This window comes from Myotis nattereri, assembly GCF_964212035.1.
Source record: "Myotis nattereri genome assembly, chromosome: 4".
Lineage (NCBI taxonomy): Eukaryota > Metazoa > Chordata > Mammalia > Chiroptera > Vespertilionidae > Myotis > Myotis nattereri.
The window spans coordinates 30,748,609-30,769,911 of NC_138079.1; positions in this window are offsets into that span (position 1 = coordinate 30,748,609).

Sequence of the window (21,303 nt, forward strand, 5' to 3'; positions counted from 1 at the left end):
CTAAATAAGTAGAATTAAAAATTTCTGTGTAACAAAAGCTGTGTTTTAATTTTGGATTTTTTTCCCGAATATATTCTAGAATTAAAGTGTGGTGGGAAAAAGTTTTTAAAGACACATATTTCCAAAGTACTTTCCAGGAAGATGATTTTAAATTTAGGATGAATATCTGTTTTACTTCATTCTCCTGAGCACTGGGTATATATCCTTTTGTATATATTTCGTACATTGATAGATGGCATTGCTAGTTGTTTTTTAATTGGTTTTAGTTATATTGGTTTCTAGCAAGCAGATCATTTTTCAATTTTTTTATTGGCCACAGAATTTCCTCATTTCATTTATACATTTATTTAAATACATTTATTAAGCATCTGCTAAGTGCCAGGCAGTGATCTAGGCTCTAGAGCAGTGGTTCTCAACCTTCCTAATGCCGTGACCCTTTAATACAGTTCCTCTTGTTGTGGTGAACCCCAACCATAAAATTATTTTCCTTGCTACTTCATAACTGTAATTTTGCTACTGTTATGAATTGTAATATAAGTATCTGATATGCAGGATGTATTTTCATTGTTACAAATTGAACATAATTAAAGCATAGTGATTAATCACAAAAACAATATGTAATTATATATGTGTTTTCCGATGGTCTTAGGTGACCCCTGTGAAAGGGTTGTTTGACCCCCAAAGGGGTCGCGACCCACAGGTTGAGAACCGCTGCTCTAGAGAAACATCAGTGAACAAAGCAATTCCCTGCCTTTATGAAGCTAGTGGGGAGAAACAGTCCATAAACAAACTACAATGAAATATTTCAGGTAGTGAAAAGTACTACAAAAAAAAATGTTTTTAAGGTGAAGAGAATGACAGGAGTGCTATTTCAGACAAGTGGTTAAGGAAGGCTGCTCTTTAATGTAATAAATTTTTAAAAAGTATTTGTGAGTTTTCTGTTTATTTCCTGGGCTAGTCCATTTATAGGAGACTTCTCTCTTAAATAGTGACTCAAAAAATAACATCTACAGTATTTTACACTATAAAAACAATATGCCCTAACCGGTTTGGCTCAGTGGATAGAGCGTCGGCCTGCGGACTCAAGGGTCCCAGGTTCGATTCCGGTCAAGGGCATGTACCTTGGTTGCGGGCACATCCCCAATAAGGGGTATGCAGGAGGTAGCTGATCGATGTTTCTCTCTCATCGATGTTTCTAACTCTCTATCCCTCACCCTTCCTCTCTGTAAAAAATCAATAAAATATATTAAAAAACAACAACAACAATATAATTGCTTAAGTTTCCTAGATTTTATATTCTTTCTTCTCAGAAAGCATGATGATACTTAACTACCAATCATCCAAACTCACTTCACTGCTCCCAATTCACTTAGATTTTTTCTGTCAATAATAACATGATATATTATTATACGTATACCCAGATAATGCATACCCAGCTATATGTATACCCAGACAATCATAGCAAACTGGCTTTGTTATTTACACAACACATCTGTGAAGAACTAACTGGTAATAATGATTAATCTTGACCACTAAGTTCAGTTTTTCTGTGAATATATGAAAACCAGATGGTTTGGAAATCAACACTATGAAGAAAAACAAATGGTGCTAATTAATAATACTGAACTCATTCATAGGTTATTGTGAGAATTACATGACTTAGTTACATGCTTAACTGGGAATCTGGCATATATTTAATACTTAAGTGTTTCAAAAATTTTAGTATTATCTTAATTAGCACCATACACTACTAAACTGGGTACAGCAGCCCAAATTTGATTCTCATCTTTCTCTTGCATTGGCTTCTTGGAAATAAAGGAACGAGTTATCAAGAGAATTTGATTGTGAAGTTGGCAGCCATTTAAAATTATAGCAGTGCTTAAATACAGTCTACTCCCAGTTATGTGTGTGTGAGGGCAAATGGGAAGAATAATTTGAAATGTTACAGATTCTTATCAAATTTAATCATTCTTCTATTTTGTATTCCTCTGAAAAGCTCATGAAAATGTGTTGGGAATCTGGAACTAATAAAAAAATAGAGCTTGATGAGTTGCAAGGACTTTCAACTATTTCACGTAAAAGTACTAACAAAAAGTATATTAGGAAAAGTGGGAAAACATTTTAGCAGTACCATTCATTTATTCAAGTATTTATTGAGGTGACTTCCTCATTAATCCTTCCTTTTTAAACTACCAAATCTCAATGCTTCATCTTCTAAAAAGTTTCTTTGATATGAAATGTAAATTTCCAGAATCTATTATTTCCCCATGATCTTCATTATGAAGACTTCCTGGAATTTTATTTTTAAGGAGATGCAACACAAATAACCAGGAGCACTTCTCTCACCTAGCCCCTTGCATTCTTATCGCCCTCTCCATGCCTCTTACTCTGCTCTAAATGTGGACACTGACAAATGAAAGTTAAAAGTTTTCTATTCTTTAAAGAACTGACTTCAAGCTTTACTTTAAGTTGTTTTTTAAGTTCTATGAAAACATCTTGAATCCATGAGTGGGTCAATAAAAACACTGTGAAGCAGAGCCCAGGTAACATTAGCAATCAAAATTCATCAAGATGTGCTCGGCACAAAAGATTTTCTTAATGAATTATCCATTAAGATGTCAGCTAAATTAATTGGTATGGACTTTCCTAAAAGAAAGTGGAAAGAGAGGAAAACAGTGACGTGCCCTGGATGGAAAAGGAAATCGATAGGCCTGGGAAAGAGGGCTGCCTGACGGTCATGGCTCCTTTCCACTCTCTGGATTCCCATGAACTTCTTCTTCTGTTCTCCTAACCTCACGTACTTTACTTACTGAATAGTCCATTTTGGCTTTTGATTCCTAAATGGAAATGTTATATTAATATCAAAATTTGCAATACCATGTTACATTAACTGCATTACCCATGTGCCACTTCTTCCTCATTGCACAGAACTAAAAAAGAAACTAAGAGTCTGGCCACTGTAAGAGTTTGGACTCTATAAAAGGAGGGTATCTTTTACCATTTAATTTCAGACTGAGAAAAAACATTCAGTTTTAAGTTACTTCATTTGAAAATGCTACTTCCCACTCTTCAACTGCCCCACCTAATGGCCAGAGGCGGAATAGCAGCCATTTACTTCAGCCCATAGTTGAAAACCCAACAATAATCTTCCTTAACGGTGCAAACTTCTAGTGTTATGATTAAAACATATATTTTTCTCCCCTCCCACTCACAGCCCTACATCCCAGTCTAAGTCAGATATTGCTACCAAATATCCCAGGACAAAGCAATCACAAATAAGAACTTTGAAAGTCAAAGTGGAGAAGGGTTTCATGTTAAAGACCACGGGTTAGAATTCAGCGCTGCCACTTGAAAGTGGCATGAATTTAGATTCTGTTAAATCCATCTTCTTTTAATTTATCTCTGATGGCAATCTTTCTCATTAGAGATGAAGGTTGTAGCGAAGTTTACGTGAGAGAACAGATGGGAGTTCAGCACATTCCATCCTCTTTAGCATTAGAGAGGACCAAAGAAATCGTCCACTATCCACTGATCCCATTTTACAGAGGAGGAGATGGAGGCCCAACAAGGTTAAATACTTTTCTAGAAAGCACATCTATCTTCAGTTGCAGAACCCATGTCCTGGAGAAAGAGCGTCTTCTCCAGCCTACTCCATCCACCATGGCTGGGAAGGAACCCCCATCACCCTTAGCTGATAAGTAGATCCTCCCAGTCTTCTACTCTTAACTATTAAAAGTTGTATTATATCCTCCAGGAAGTTAGGGGGGATAGTAATGGGGAGCATATTTTTAGGTTAGAAACTTGAGTTAAAACAAAAGAAATTAGAATATATACCCAATAAAATACAGCACAGTATTGCAAAAGGGAACGTTAACAAAATAGATTTACCCAGCATACCACATAGATGGCAGATTAACATACTGTGTAAAACAGATAATGCTTTCCAGGGCACAGAGCTTGGTGTCAATAACTAAAATTAACTATGGTCCTTTGAAAGGTTTTCCATTATCCTCCATATTAACTTAGAGTTGGCCTCTGTGTCTCAGCGGCTGAATTTGATCAGATTCTATTATACCTCTGAGGACCTATTTCAAATCCATTATTGGCTTTTGCTTTGCTTTGAGCCATTTGTTTTGTTGTTATACTACTTGGGTTTTTATAGGGTTATGTGTATGTGTATGTGTTTGCGTGTATGTTAATTTCTTAGTAGAAATAGTTGAGCTACAGAATACCAGAATGCCTGTCCTGTCCTGAATTTACCTGCCAAATCTATTTATCATTCTAAAAAACGGTATTAGTCCAAGTAGGGTCTTCAGACCGCCTACATCCAGTCACCTGGGGCTCTTTCACTGTGGAGGCTCCTGGCCCCTTCCTAGACAGACAGATCAAAGTCTCTTGAGGTGAATTTCAAGAAAATGCATTTTAAGCACTCTTTCCTGATGATTCAAATGCACATTAAATTGTGAGAGATACTGCCAGGAGGATAAAAAAGATGCCACCCCGACACAAAGAGCAAAGGGAGAAATTAATTTTCTGCTTTTCCCAGAAAGCCCAGCACTTGGCAGCCTTTTCAACTGGGTACTACAGACTGAGTTTGTAGAACTCCTTACATTAAAGAGAGGCTTCTATAGCAGGAGTTTCAATGATTTGTTCCTAGTCCCTGTCCTAAGAACAAATTACACAGAAACACAAACAGATGGTTTTCAGTTATCTGTTTTTTAAACAATCTAAGTAGATTGAAAAACACAATGTGTTATTATCAAATAACAGCTGCACCAAAACCTACTAAACTCAAATTCAAGGTCATTTTGAAAGAAGAAAAAAAAAAGAGGTATCTGGAATTATGCATCTCTTTTTAATGGAAAGCCTGGATTAAGTCCCGAGCTAGCTATTTTGTTTCATTAACTGCCTTGGTCAATTATAAAATGTAAGGGTACTTCCTTCGTCTTTCATCGTTATCATTCTCTCTATTCCTTCCTGTTTCTATGCCTCCTGTCTTGTCTGTTTATTACTCTGTATTTTACCTCTGGAGAAATTCCTTGAGCTCACTTCTACATGTTTTCTCACTAAACAGGTTTAGCTACACAACATTCATTTCCTCTGAGCAACCCATGGATCTGATCCTACAAACAGAAAAGGTGGACAAAGAACTGGGTCACCCCCAAATTATGCTATATCTATTCTCTTCTGACGAGTATAAAAGTGTCCTCTTCATTTCAGGGAAGCTCAGGTTTAAGCTACAGCAGTGCTCTGGGAAGGGACGCAGTTGAAGTGCAGAGTAGTTGGCCATATTGAGACTGTACAAAGGCACCTCCTTTATTGAATGTGCCCATAGCTAGTGCTGCCAAGATTATAAGCTATATCTTCCAACCTTTAATATAAGGAGGTTCTGTTTATACCTCCCCCGCAAGACTTGAGATAAGCTGGAGAGGGGGAAGATTGGGGAAGAGAATATTGACATTGACTAGGAAGGAAGATGAGAAACTACTCCCAGGGCATCCCCACGGCCTTGCTGGAAATCTGTGCAAAACGCAAAGAAGGAGAAAGTATCGGAGAAGGAAGTATTCTAGCTGCAACCATCTGGTAAAGACTGATCTATTGGTTGCTGGGGCCTTCTCTCAAAATGAATGTATTATTTAAATATATTAACTTCAAAAGATGCCTCAAAGGTATCTTTAAACCTTCTTAGTTTCCAAATAACTATTTATTCTCCAATTTATCCTCTTAAGTCCTCCCTTTGTAATAGTTTGCTTTTAAGGAAAAGTATCGTTTAATAAAATTTAATATGAAGATGAATCAAGCAATGGGTTAAGAGAAATTAACAATAAATGTATTCCTAAATTACAAGTAATATTAGCAAATATTAAATAAAGAATAAAACTAAATGTTCAAAAGAACATCATGTTCAAAAGAAACCCTTTATTTACAGCAACAGAGAAGCTACCCAGAGATAAACCACCCAGGGACAAGATTTAGCACTTTAATGTCAGTTTAAAATGGAATTTTTTAGGAGGCTGAATGGAAATGTTCTTATGTGACAAAAAAGCAAAGAGCTAGTGAAATCTGAAAGTTAATTATTTTCCTTTTTGCCTTCCTATAAAAAAACTTCCACTTCCATTACAAAGATAAATTATTCACAATAAATGGTGCAGAATTAAGACGACGCCAATTTGGAAGAAAAAAAAAAAGTGACTCCGTGTCTACGTCACTCCTTACACATAAATACTGTACCCTGATTAGAAAGGGACTAAAATACTAAAAGTCAAAAAATAAAACATAAATTAAACCACACTCACAAAATGACTCAGTCAGTGGGGAACTTAGTGTCAAAGAAGATGTGATGGAAAACAAAGGGTACATCTGTAATACTTTCAACAATAAAGATAAAGAAAATAAAGCAAAAAGATGTGATGGAAATGTTGGTTTACTTAGACCATGCTGGGATTCCTAAGAAGTTGCAGGAGGACATAAGCTGTTTGCTAGACCTTTGGGCTGCAACCCAGTTGCTACCTGAAGGTGTCACTGTATGGTACACAGGACTCATATCACAAGAGGTTGTGCAATCAGGGTGAAAACCCTCAGACATAGACATAGAGTTTCTCTATTTCAGGTTGCAAACCATGCTACCTACATTCAGGTCTACCAGCAGTGATTGACATAGAGTGTGAGCAAAGCCAAAGTGCAGCTGAAAATCCAAAAGAGTTAACCAAGATTTAACAGTGTTGAAAGCAATACCTCGTGCCCCAGCTGGTTTTGCTCAGTGGATAGAGCATCAGCCCGTGGACCGGAGGGTCTAAGGCAGTGATGGTGAACCTTTTGAGCTCGGCCTGCCAGCATTTTGAAAAACCCTACCTTAACTCTGGTGCTGTGTCACATATAGAAATTTTTTGATCTTTGCAACCATAGTAAAACAAAGACATCTTTTTGATATTTATTTTATATATTTAAATGCCATTTAACAAAGAAAAATCAACCCCCAAAATGAGTTCGTGTGTCACCTCTGACACACATGTCATAGGTTCGCCATCACTGGTCTAAGGTTTGATTCCAGGCATGTGAGCACATGCCTGGGTTGTGGGCTCCATTCCCAGCAGGGGGCATGCAGGAGGCAACCAATCAATGATTCTCTCTCATCATTGATTTCTTTCTCTTTCTTCCTTCCTCTCTAAAAGCAATAAAAATATATTTTAAAAAATAAAAGGAACATCTTGTGAAGAAGACCATTATCCTAGTTGGGGATTTGGGGCAGAATTTCTGTTTGGCATGGCATCTGTAGGAGAAAGAATTTGATGAGTAAGTTTTCCAAATTCCATCATCCCTGTCTTTTCCTCTCTCACACTGGAAATACTAATTCTCTTTTCGAACCAACTTCCCTCATTAAGTTCCACTCTCCTTCAGGAGACATTATGGATCTCTTTTCTGTGTGTGTGTGTGTGTGTGTGTGTGTGTGTGTTTCTGTTAGTAATTATTCTATACAATAAAAGCCTAGGGACTGAAACGGTGGAATGACCAGAGACCAGAACAACCGAGGCCCCTCACCCAGGCTGACCCTGCCCCCCAGCGGGGACCCCCACCCCAATTGGGGGCGAGGCCAGCCTGAAAACCACCCTTGGCCCCTCACCCCTGCCAGCCCCACCCACTAGTGGGTACCCCCATCTCGATCAGGTGCGTGGCCACCCAGCAAACTACCCACAACCCTTTTCCCTGGCAGGCCCCACCCGTCACCCCGATCCGGGGCCCCCATCAGGGCAGGCTGGCCGGCCCCCACCCATGCACCAGGCCTCTATCCTATATAATAAAAGGGTAATATGCAAATTGACCCTCATGGCAGAACAACCAGAACGACTGCTCAACCAGTCACTATGAGGCGCAATGACCACCTCTTGGACCCTTTTCCTGGCCAGCAGGTTCCAATCACTCTATGGCAAATGGGGGGCTGGGGGTGGGTGGCGGGGGCCACAGGTGGTGCCAGCCAAGACCCCCACCCCACCAGTCACCCCACACACAGAGGGCAACCCGTGGCAATGGCAGGGGCAGAGCCGGCGAGTGGGGGGAACAGCCGACCTCTCTGCCTCCTCCCCCGGCCTTCAGGCTCCAATTGCCTGATGGCAAACAGGGAACTAGGGTGGGTGGCAGTGGGGAGCAGGGCCAGCTGTGGGCAGCCGGGGAAGATGGCCCTGCTCCCAGGCCAGGCCTAGGGAGTGTACCCATGCACAAATTTCGTGCGCCGGGACTCTAGTTTGTTAATATGACTGTATCTCATGCAACAAGATAATTAAAAGGAGAAAATAGAAGAAAAGAATGCCATTTTTTCTCAATATACTTCCTATAATTTTGTTATTACTCTGTTATAACTATGAAATATGCCTTCTTTTTCTCTTCTGTACAACAGCCTATCAGAATATGTATATGATAGCTCACCATGGAGAATTAATAATTTTTAAAACCTGTTTCAAATAGCTATTCTTTCATCATCTAATGCAGTGGTTCTCAACCTGTGGGTCGCAACCCGTCTGGGGGTCAAATGACCCTTTCACAGGGGTCACCTAAGACCATCGGAAAAAACATATTGAATATATAATTACATATTGTTTTTGTGATTAATCACTATGCTTTAATTATGTTCAACTTGTAATAATGAAATTGGGGGTCACCACAACATGAGGAACTGTATTAAAGGGTCGCGGCATTAGGAAGGTTGAGAACCACTGATCTAATGCATTTGGAAAGAAGGTAAATTTGTCAAGTTTGGTGGGAAAAAGAAAAACTATAAGTGGAGGAAAGCCTGGGTGAAACAATCTATAATCTTGGAGCAGAAAAGTCTTGCTAACCAGAATACAAAAAAGGAGGATACTATAAAGGAAAAGATCAATTACATTATTATAACACAAAAGATGTACCTTTACTGATTATTATTGCTTAACTTTTATCATAGATTTATACAATACTTAGGAATTTCAAAAAATTCTTAAATACTAGTAAATTAGCTTAACTTTTTTCAAATGAAACATTTAATTACCATACTAATTCCTCTTCCCTCACAAAAACAAAACAAAACAAAAAACAAACAAACAAACAAACAAAACCCAAGGAATTTTTTAGGGGATTAGATTCTGAGTCAATTGAGTCTATGTGATAGAATCCATTATCACTGTAGACTGGAGAAAGAGAAAAGCTGAATTAAGATAATAGATAAAGAAATGGGATAGCTTTCTAATTCCATCTTCTTTGATTCCAACAGTCAGTTAACAAAGATATTTTTTCATTAAATCCCCATTAGATCAGGCATGTCCATGTTGTGTGACCTATAAGCATAAAAACATTTCAAATCCAAATAAATTATTTTTGTATCACCCATCCCTTTGTTCCCCTTTATTAATGGAGAGACAGATTCTGAAGGAATTGAGAGACTGTGCTAACAAGAATAAAATAAGCTATTTCAATAACTTCCATTCCTTTGGATTTTTGCGTAATTTTATATCATTTAATTTTTTGTGAACCTACAATTTATTTTTATTTTGCACTATCCTATATGTAATTCTAAGAAACTGAATTCACATTAGTGTTGCAAAACACTGCTCAGAGTTTTTAATGTTGTTGTTTTTCTGTATAAATTACATACATCTTTACTGTATAAATTACACTAATCATGATTTTTTTAAGTCTAATTTTTAGCCTTCGTTGGGTGACTCAGTTGATTGGAGTATCGTCCCATACATCAAAAGGCTGTGGGTTCAATTCCCAGTCAGGGCACATACCCAGGTTGGGGTGCATATGGGAGGCAACAGATGGATCTCTCTCTCTCTCTCTCTCTCTCTCTCTCTCTCTCTCTCTCTCTCTCTGTCTCTCTCTATCAAAATGAATGGAAACATATTCTCAAGTGGGAATTAAAAAAAAAAAAATTAAGGTGGTTGGCAGAAGCTGGAATGGAGGGGGAAAATGGTGAGTTATCATTTAATTATAAAGTTTTAGTTTTTCAAGATGAATGATAGTGATGGTTGCAAAACAATATGAATGCACTTAATACCACTGAACTGTACACTTAAAAATAGTTAAGGTAAATTTTGTTATGTGCATTTTACCATAATAAAATAAATTTAAATCAATGCAGGCAAAAAGATGAAAGCAGTACATAGAGAAAAATGAGAACTTCTTGATGAAACAAATTTGAGTTCTCAGGTACCAAGGGAATCTACTCCCTCTTAATAAAATGATATTCTAGTTCCTGATCAAAAATAATTCAGAAGAAATAAAGTTTAAGTAGTAGTTAGGAGAAAGGAAATCTAGTATTTATGATGCAGCTCCTATAGGTAGGATGATGTTGTGCTAGACATTTTAAAATGCCTTATCTCGTTTAGTTTTCATAACAACCCTCTGATGTAGTTTTAAATCTACATTATTTTAGCTGATTCAACTAAGGCTCAATTTAGTGAAGTAATGGCTGGTACTTGATAGGCTGCCTTTGAACACTGATCTACATAATTCCAAGGACTGAGAGTGAAAGGGGACAAATTTTAAAAGAAGTAGGAAGAGTGAACAGATCTGAGGCTTTGGATTTTAATGTTTTCAGTTCAAATGCCTACCCCATTGCCTGATAAAAGTGTTGTTTTATCCACATAAAAACGATAATAACCCAGTCTAATTTACAAGGTCATTATGAGTCTCAAATAAGGCAATGCTTGTGAAAATCACTTTATAAACTGAAAAGCACTAGATAAAATTTCGGTATAGCAATTATCACAGTGAGGTCTCTGTACACACACACACACACACACACACACACACACACAAATAACACTTTGTAAGATAATTGAAATGCTTCAGGAAAAATAAGGAAAGAAACACAGGTAATGACAAATGATACATAATGACATAATAGATGAAATAACAGAGACCATTTTACTGAATTATAATAAATTGTTTATTGAATTCTGAGAATACATATATTTATCTGACTCTTTAGTTTCTTGTATTCCATAATACACATAATAAAAGAAAATATTCAGTGGTTTAGCTTTAAAGAGAAGAATATTAGGAAAGCTTATGGAAAAACAGAAAGGAATGAAAGATAGGAAACACAATAATCTCATCATGGAAATATTTTCAAGTTTTGGAATCAAAACATGTACCTGCCAACACATTTGATGGCCATGATTGGTGAAATAAACTATTTTCTAGATGCAAAATCACTTTACCTTCAGAAGTTAAACTGCAGTGAAATCTGGAAAAAGAATAGTCCGTCTATGAAGATGGACGTGGCACACACGTGGATACATGCATTGGCTGGTTGGAAAGATTAAGCAAAAGTAGCGTGTACATGTGAAACTTGGTTGCTCCTTTTGCAAGGGAGTAAACTATCCAAAGATACAGCAATTATTTGTAGAGCAAAAAATAAACAAAAAGACCTAAATTTCTAAGTCGATTGCTGAAATATCTTGTGTAGAACAACGAAGAGAAATACTTCTTACAAAGAGTGACACTGATGAAGATTGTTGTTCATCTGGGGTAGACGGAAGGGTTTAACTCATCCAAGGAGTGAAGCTCTTACTATTCCAAAACTTACAAGTGTTTTATAAATTGCTTTTACAGGAAGGATGAAAAGATATCTAGCAACTTCGACAAAACCACTCAAATCTGAAAGACCATGCTCTAATTAGAAATGGAACATTGGAGAAAGCATGTTCAAAAGGTCATGTGGCCCATATAGCCAATTATCTTGGAGAAACTGCTATTTGCCTAGGTACCATCTTACCATTTATTTAAAGTTATAAGAAAGAAACTGAATAACTTGATATTTTTCTGCCTGACATTCAGACAGCAAGTCTAAAATCCACTTTAGATCAAGATGTATGCATATAATAACTTTGAGGTTCTAAAATACCTTGACTATTCCATTTTATGATTAAAATCTGCTTGGATTTTTTGGAATTCTCATCATATTCTGTGCTATTATTTAAAATATTTATGTTTTAGGTATTTTAAGCACAAGTAGCAGCTCCTTTTTGTACCTCAGTTTGTTCATCCATCAAATAAAGACAATACAGTACTCACATCATAGAATCATTTTCAGGACCAAATAAGATGAGTCAATATATATAAAGTGTTGGCATTTCATGGCCATTCAATAATTTTGATTATAAAAATATTTTATAAAATAATTTGAAATTGCATCATCTTATATCGAATATCGTAGTACCAGTAAATACACATACATAAAAGCCTAAGTGACTGGCTGACTGGCAGACTGGCCAGTAGTTATGATGTGCACTGACCACCAGGGGCAGACGCTCAATGCAGGAGCTGCCAAGCTGCAGTCACTAGGCAGCAATGGTTCTCAGGTGTCGCACCTGGAACCAGAGAGGAGGGAGCCCAATTCTGGGGTGCATAACCCAAGAACTGCCCTCTCACAATCCAGAACCCCTTGGGGGATGTTGGAGAGCCAGTTTCAGCCAGATCCCCACAGGCCAGAGTGAGGGGCCCCACCAGTGCACAAATCCATGCACCGGGCTTCTAGTGTAAATATCTGTGTGTGTGTGTACGTATGAGAGAGTGAATGTGTATATACTCACACACACATATATATATATACAATAATATTTGAATGCCTCCAAGTATTCAGACTGCTATAAGCAAATAAAATTAGCTAAGCCCTCTTCCCAGATAACCATGTGATATTCACAGCCTTTCGCAGTATTTCTGGGCATACCCAAGGCAAAGTACTTCCTTGTACCTAGTCGACATTTATCAGAGCTCCCTCTCAACAGTTGTCCCACTTCTACTGCCATAACTGCTTCCTCACTGCTCCCTGCTCCATTCTTCCCTGCCAGTCTCAAGTATGCACTCAGCCCTCCTCCCCTCTCACACCCTGGGTCAAAAGTGTTACCTTATTGTCCTAATTGCATATGGTTTAAAGGAATGCTTGAGAAAAAAATAATAAACAAAACAACAAAACCTTTAACCTATTAATTCAAAACTCCTAAAATGGTTTTAACCAGGCCATCTCTGCTGTGAGGACTATTGGTGGTCCCTTCTCCTAAGACCAGCCTGCTGCCATATGGCTCTCTCCCTGCTGAAGCTTTCTCACATCTGTGTACTTCCCAGATTGTTCCAGAGCACTGTGTCTTCCCAAACTCTCTTTTGAGCATCCAGGGCAGGTTTTAAAATTCTAATACTTTTTTATACAAAAGAGTTTACCTTCTTTGGGCACCATTCACAGTTAAAATGTCTTTGTAAACAACGCAGTCCATTTCTTGTCACATTAAGAGCATTATGCTAAACAAAATAAGCCAGTCAGGGAAAGTTAAATAACACATGATCTCACTCATTTGTGGAATATAATGAACAACATAAACTGATGAACAAAAATAGGTCCAGAGACAGAGAAGCATCGATAGACCGCCAAACCTCAGAGGGAAGGTAGGGAGGGTGGGGGTAAGGGGGAGATCAACCAAAGGACTTGTATGCATGCATATAGGCATAACCAATGGACACAGACAACAGGGGGGTGAGGGCATGAGTGTGTGTGGGGGGGTGCAAGTGGGGGGGTCATGGGGGGGGATAAGGACACATATGTAATACCTTAATCAATAAAGAAATAAAAAGAATACAGAAGCGTTTGGAGTTTACAAGATAATAACGCACGTTAAGAATGGAGATACATTCTGAGAAATACGTCATTAGGTGATTTCATCATTGAGTGAACACAGTAGAGTGCATTTACACAAACCTAGATGGTACAGCTCCTACACATCGAGGGTATATGGTACAGCCTATTGCTCCCAGGCTACACACCTGTGCAGCATGTTATTGTGCAAAACAACACGAGATTAAATTAAGCACAAGAGGAAATGATGTTATCCATAGATATGGTAAATATGATATGTATGAGGCTGCTGCCAGTGTAACTAGGCATACTGTTTTACAGCAAACATTTTTTATAAGTAGAAAGACTACACTTTAAAATAGGGATTAAAAGTATAGTATATTAAATACATACACTAATAACAGTTTTTGGTTAACATTATCAAGTATTATGTCCTGTACATAAGTATAAGTGCTACACTTTTGTACAACTGGCAGTGCAGTGTGTTGGTGTATACCAGCATCACGATAAAAGTGTGAGCAATGTATTGGGCTATGAAGCTACAATGTCAGTAGGTGATAGGAATTTTTCAGCTCCATTATAGTCTTATTGGACTATATATTGTATATGCAGATGGTCGTTGACTGAGACATTGTTATGCGGCGCACGACATTGTGGTCCAACTGCATGTATAGCTATAAATACAGATTCTAATTGATATGCTACAGTTTATTCTCAGCAGACACATGGTGTAAGGATTTATTAGCATATGAGTGATGCCTACAATACATATATAAGGGTTAGTGGTGTAGTGATTAGAGTAAGGAATTTGGACATAAACCTGAAAATACATCTAGGCTTCTCCATTACTAGCTGTGTAAGACTTTATTCAATTTGACTATGACTTATTTTGAGTCTTTGTAAAATGAGAATAAAAATAACTGCCTATCCTACCTCTAATTTTTTTGTGATAAAAACTAAATAAAATGTCAAAAAGGAACATTGAATTGCATTTTGCAATTATATATTAGTAGTAGTAGTAGTAGTAGTAGTAGTAGTAGTAGTAGTAGAAGCCTGATGCACAAAATTCATGCAAGAGTAGGCCCTCACAGCCCCGGCTGCCTTGCTGCCTCGTGGCCTCACGACCCTGGTCCCCGCCCACTAGTCGTTCCAGAAGGTTGTTTTGGAAGGTCATTCCAGAAGGTTGTTCTGCCATCCAGTCTAAATAGCATATTAACTCTTTATTATATGGGATTATTATTTTTGTCACATTATCACACATATTAGACTTTAATTCCATTTGCTACCTGGTATTAAAATCTAACATTCCATGGAAATAGCTTATATACAAAATTATAAATGCATAATAAGTCTTTACTATAATTATTCCTTAAAAATCAACAAATTATGAATGATGGTCTGTAATAAAAATTATACACACACATGCACACACATCCATATAAAATCAACTTCTACTTTGTTGTGAATTTAGTCTTTAAAAGCTAGCTTAAATTCTAATCAAAAGCAATTGTGAAAATATGTAGATTCAAAACAAGACTACACTGCTAAAAGGAAAAACTAAGAGATGCCGTGAAATAGATAATATAACAAATGTTATCAGCCTCTACATACAACACATATAATTTTACTACTTCTCACTACTCCTTATGTTTTGATGAGACCCAGCTTGGTAAGAAAAAAGAACATGATCCCCAGGCAGTAGAGTTAGCATGAGGAGGGCTCAGAAAGATGCAGCCCACAGATGCATGCAATAACACTTGTTGCTTGTGTAGATGTTGGGAGGATTGATGAGCAAGGAGGTTGGAGAAGCTTCCAGATCTCCGACTTAGGCCATTTGCTGATGGCTGGGATAGCAAATACAATAGAAAAAAGAAAAGCAGAGGCATGTTTAGAGAAGAGAAAGGATAGTGGATGAATCTAGTTTGGGAAATGTGTGTGGGTAAATGACCAATCTGCAACTCAATACAGTTCTGAGACTAAAATCAGAATATACTGGACATGGTTATTTAGAAATAATCAAATAAAATATAGTTAAAGACAGGAAAGGAGATAAAATTATCTTAGAATATTATGTGGGCCAAGACAGAATCTGAAGGACAAAATCTGAGGGACATGCAGACCAGAAAGGAAATACAGAAGTAATCATCAGGAAGAGGAGTACCAGAATTGTCAAAAGAGCTATGCGTGGCCAGCAGCATCAAGGACACTGGCTCATAGATCCAGGTAAAAAAGAGATAAAAATAGGTAAGTGAAATTGTCATTAAAGAACATGTTCATTCTCTCAGACTTGAATAATGAAAGTAAAAAATCATGAGAACATGCATGCATGATACTTTGGGGCTATCAGAGAGGATAGGAAGGTGAAACAGTTCACTCTGAGAAAGTAGTTTTATTTTACATTTTAAGCACAGACTTACTGGACATAGAGTTTTGAGTTAACAGTTTTCTCTTGCAGTATTTTCAAGATGCCACTCCTTTGCCTTCTTGCTCGCATAGTTTCTGGGAATAGCTACTGTAATTCTTACTCTTGTTCCTCTGTGTTAATTTGTCTTTCCCCCCTCTCCCACCCCCACCCCGGCTGCCTTCAGGATTTTCTTTCTTTTTTTTTTTATTTTTAAAAACCCTCATCTGAGGATATTTTTTCCATTGATTTTTTTTTTTAGAGAGAGAGAGTGGAGGATACGGGTAGAGAGAGAAATAGCTATGTGACAGAGACACATCACATCAAACAGTTGCCTCCTACACATGTCCCAACTGGATTGGGGATCAAACCTGCAACTGAGGTACATGTCCTTGACTGGGAACCAAACCTATGACCTCTCAGTCTGAGTGCTGACACTCTAACCACCGAACCACTGAGCCAAACCTGCCAGGGCATGATTTTTTTTGTTTTTGGTTTTTAGCAATTTTAATACGATATGTGGGGTGTGTGTGTGTGGGTATGATGTTCTAATTTAGCAACTCTCTACATCTCTGAGCTTAATGCAGAGGCTAGATAGGTCACTCCAGAATTCATCAATATTCTAAAATTAAGAAATCAAGTTTATCTTCTTGGAGTAATAGAAGTGATAGGAATAGGGTAAAAATGGTGACTGGATTCTCTGATGATTCAGTGCCTATGGATATGTTTGGTGGAATGAGAATTGACGCTAATATTTTCTAAGGTCTTTGGGAAGGTCTTTGCTTTGGGAAATCAGAACTTACCAATGCTTTTGGAATAGACAACAGCACTACCCACTAGAGGACACGCTCCTCTTGGCTACCCTGCCAATTACTTCGTCCACTTTGAGTGAGGAAACGCTTGTTCTGAATCACTGCATGATTTTTTACATTTCGCTTTTCAGGTCTTTATATGCATGCATACTGTGGACTTCTCATCTTTTCCTAAATTCCCTTGTTTATCTTTCAGTATCCTTCTGAGACTACTGTTTATAAGCAATATCTAGGTCTCCAGTGGTATAATTTATATTATGTTGATATGCAAGCCTGCTGGTAAATTAATGCTATGTAATGGCCTCTTCTGGAAAAATGCAAGTTTGCTATTTAGTAATGTTTTAACCCATGTGCATTAAACAGAGATGAAGACCTCTAAAGCTTGTAGTTTCTTTTGTGTTTTGTTTTTTTTTTTATGTCCAATGACTTTGTGGAGATTGTTTTTGTTGTGGCATTGTGGTGTTATAATTGTTTTCAATAGTTTTAATACATTTGGTTTTTAACATTTTACATTTTAACATTTTACATTTTTACATTTTGAACACTCAGCGCACCAGATTCTCTGCAAATGCAAACCTGAAAATGAACTGGTGAAATGTTCACTCTCTGAACCTCCGGGATACCATTTGGTGCACAGCTCCACAGGATATGACTGCTGCAGAGCAGTCAATATTTGGTGAGGACTTAATAAATATTGTTGACCGGATTAAGTTCAGGATGTTGAGAGATATAAACATGCCCAAATTATTAACACAGAAGCAATATTGCCAAAACAGAAGCCCAGACTGCTATAATAGTAAGAATGGGAGGGGGGTGTGATCATAGGAGAGTCATAAGCTAAATATGTTATCCCCAGCCTTATGCTGTTAATGGGGCTATACTGCCAATCCTGGGTGTAAGGTATGGGACCCAACCCAGGTGACAGAAGGAACTGGAAAGCAGGGTCAGGGTGTCTCTAACTACATAACCATTAAGTATGCTTGGCCGTGGCATCATGACTTTTAATATGCACCATTTATGGGAACATGAGAACTGACAAGTTCCCAAGACTACAAGTAAAGCTGGTTCTTCCTTAATCTGTTTATTGATGGGTCCATTCTGTTTTTTAAAAAAATCCCTAAGACTTAAATAACTCGGTAAAGAAGAAGAGAATATAATTAAATATTGTATAACATTAGTTTGGGATATTTTTTGCTTGTTTGGCTTGTTTATTTTTATTTTGCAATGTGCTTTCATTACTGTTTCTATTTTACCTTTGAAGCAATCATGGTAGACACTGGGAGAATTTGATAATGACCAAATTATTTATGATTTTCTCACCTTCTTCTCCCACCAAAACATACATACAAAGTGACAGAAGCAAGACTATAAATCAGGACCTTCAGTATTATCCCCCATGCTGCCCTTGAAAGTATTTATCTTAGAAAACCATGTAAACATATCAATGATTTTTGAAATCATTTTTGTTTATGGCCACACAACCCTGAATATGCCTGATCTTATCTGAACTCGGAAACCATTTTTAACCTTCAATACCCTTGTTTATAAGTTGCCATTTCAATAGTAAAAATTTATATTTAACCCAAATTTTTAAAATAGAGATTTGGCTTTAGTTAAAAATAATAAACCTTCATAAGCAATTTTTTTTTCTAGAGGAAAATAATACTAATAGAAAACTCTAACAATACTAACAGAAAACCAAATTATTAGGCTTTTTTTTCATAATTTAACTGTGTTATAAAGCAATTCTGTCCTTAGGAGTCATTCTTTAATATTCATAATCAATTCTTCTATCCATTTTTATGTATATACTAGAGGCCCAGCGCACAAAATTTATGCACGGGTATAGTCCCTAGGCCTGGTCTACAATCAGGGCCATCTTCCTCAGCTGTCGGCAGCCAGCCCCGCCCCCTGCCACCACCCACCCCTGGTTCCCCATCCCCCATTGGGCGATAGGAGCCTGCCAGCCAGGGAAAGGAACTGAGAGGTTGGCTCCGGCAAGGCGATTGGGGCCTGCAGGCTGTGGGCAGCTCCTGCATTGAGCATCTGCCCCCTGGTGGTCAGTGTATGTCATAGCGACTGGTTGTTCCACTGTTCAGTCTATTTGTATATTACCCTTTTATTATATAGGATCTTTGATGTTTACATTGTTAAGTGCAATATATGCAATTTTTTCTTGGGTATAATTATTTGCAATTCATCTCCAACTAGAAATTGTCCAAAAATGAGATAGCAAACACATCACAATATTGAAAAAAGTGAAGATTTTTCTAAGGCAACAATGTAATGATTGGCTTTATCCACTGTCTTGTGACTGATTTCAAAGCAAATGGTTGCTGATCGTTCCCTATTCTTTCAGCTCTTTCCTCTATACTAACATTTATTTATACCCTCATCTATTCTTATACTATTGCCGATTATATGAGAAAAGTTCTTTTTAATCACTCTAAAATAGTCTATGTTTCTGCAACAATGAACATAATTGACAATTATGGCACATTATTCACAGATCAAAATATCTCTGCCAAACAAGATAAGCACGATGCAGTGAAGAACAGGTTCACAGAGGAATGAGAGGATTGGGACGTGAGACTTCTGGGACAAATTAAAGACTAAAATGGGATAGGCTTGTTTAGTTAGGGTCAGACTGGATTCAGAGGGTAATACAATAAAAATTATACATATAGTTGTTAAATATGCTCTATAACAATAGAGACCGTATGTATCTTACTCACAACTGTATGGATACCTACAGCCTAGCACAGTTCTGGGTACAAAGCAGTCATTCAATAAACATTTGCTGAATTTCATTCAAAAAGGGCACAAGCCAGAAGATAAGAATAATAACCAAAGGCATAAAACCTCTAAAAGCACAAATCCTCACTTCGGTTTGTTGCTCATAAAGATACAAGCAAGAATATGATTTTGTTTTTTCTTTATACTTTGCACTTTTCAAAGAATATTTACCTGTAGTATATCCTTTAACTTTCTTTGGACCCTCAGGAGTGACTACAAGTGAAAAATCCAGTTTCCATATACTTCACTTTATCAGGATTATAAGCTGTGACCACTTTGTCAACCTTTATCTTGGGAAATAATTGATATAGAAGAGAAAGGAGGTCAGTCTGGGAAAAGATCCATTATTTTTATTTAACCATGGAACTCCCAAAATCATCATTCTTATAGGGTAATTTTGAGCAATAGTAAATGCAGATATCTCTACAGGGTCATACAAAATGTACCATCCTTTCCAAATTGCTTCTTGGTCTGCCCTTTCCAGGTAGGCACTGATGGAATAAAATGGCCTAAATTCTCACCCTGGGCCATTGAAAGAACAATTGCTTCCAAAAGGTTAGCAATGTAAAAGTACAACTAGAAAATTTTCATCTTTTTAAGATAAATTTGGTTTAGAAGCTTTGGACAACATTTTTAAAGTCTGCTGTGGAAAGAGGCAATTCTATGGCACCTGCTGGGCCTGTTTCCCCAGGTGGGCTCTTATGCCTTGTACTCAAATCTAACAGCCCATTTAGGTGGGCTTTAAATTCAGTATACAAATAATTTTCCAGATAATCTACTCCAACATGTCAACTTCACTCACGGCCTGTGGGCCGTATGTGGCCCACAACAAATATTTTTGCGGCCCAGTCAACATAACGGTATATAAGAAAAATTTTAATAAAAATTTCATAACTTAAGTTTTACAATATCCTGTTATACAAAATTATTAATAATTAACTACAACATTCCCTAATGACTAATTTTTATAATCAGTGGCATTCATTTCCCTTACACGCAGTTGCACTATTTCTCTCCACTAATACTAGCAGCGAATATTTTAGCAGCCGATTGCCATGTCATTAGTCTTGTACTGACTTGTTTGGTGTGCGCAACAAGAAATATTTTGCTTTCAGAGAACAAGAAAAATAGGTTTATTTGCCTTACGCTTATTAATCTGTGCAGTTATTCAATGTCTGGTAAGTTGATGTTCAAGGAAAACATTAATTTTTATTAAAATGTTCTATTACTGGTATTTTATGTTAACGATTACTCATTTATTTCAGTCCTTTTTATTCAGCATGTCTCTATCAAAATAAATCAACATTTCTATGAAAATTGAAGTTTTTGATTTTTTGCTGCCCACATAAACCTAAACCTTTGCATTTGACATGCTTGGTCTACACCTTCCCAACAGCCAGGATTTGCTTCCAGTTTTGAATAAACACTAAACAAATAGAAAAACAGGGAACCTCAATTAAAAGACATCTGGTGAGTGACAATTTTACCCAAATGTAGAACATCCAAAAGAATCCTAAGTCAAACTGAGGGCAATTTCATCAAGAAACTAACAAATCCAATTGAGCAGAAAATATCCTGAATCATTCCAAACTAGAAGGAAGAAAATTATACAGGCTACTAGGAAACTAAGAGTTTAGTGGAAAATACCAAATGATATCTTATAATTCAATTAGAATTGATTAATAAAGAAG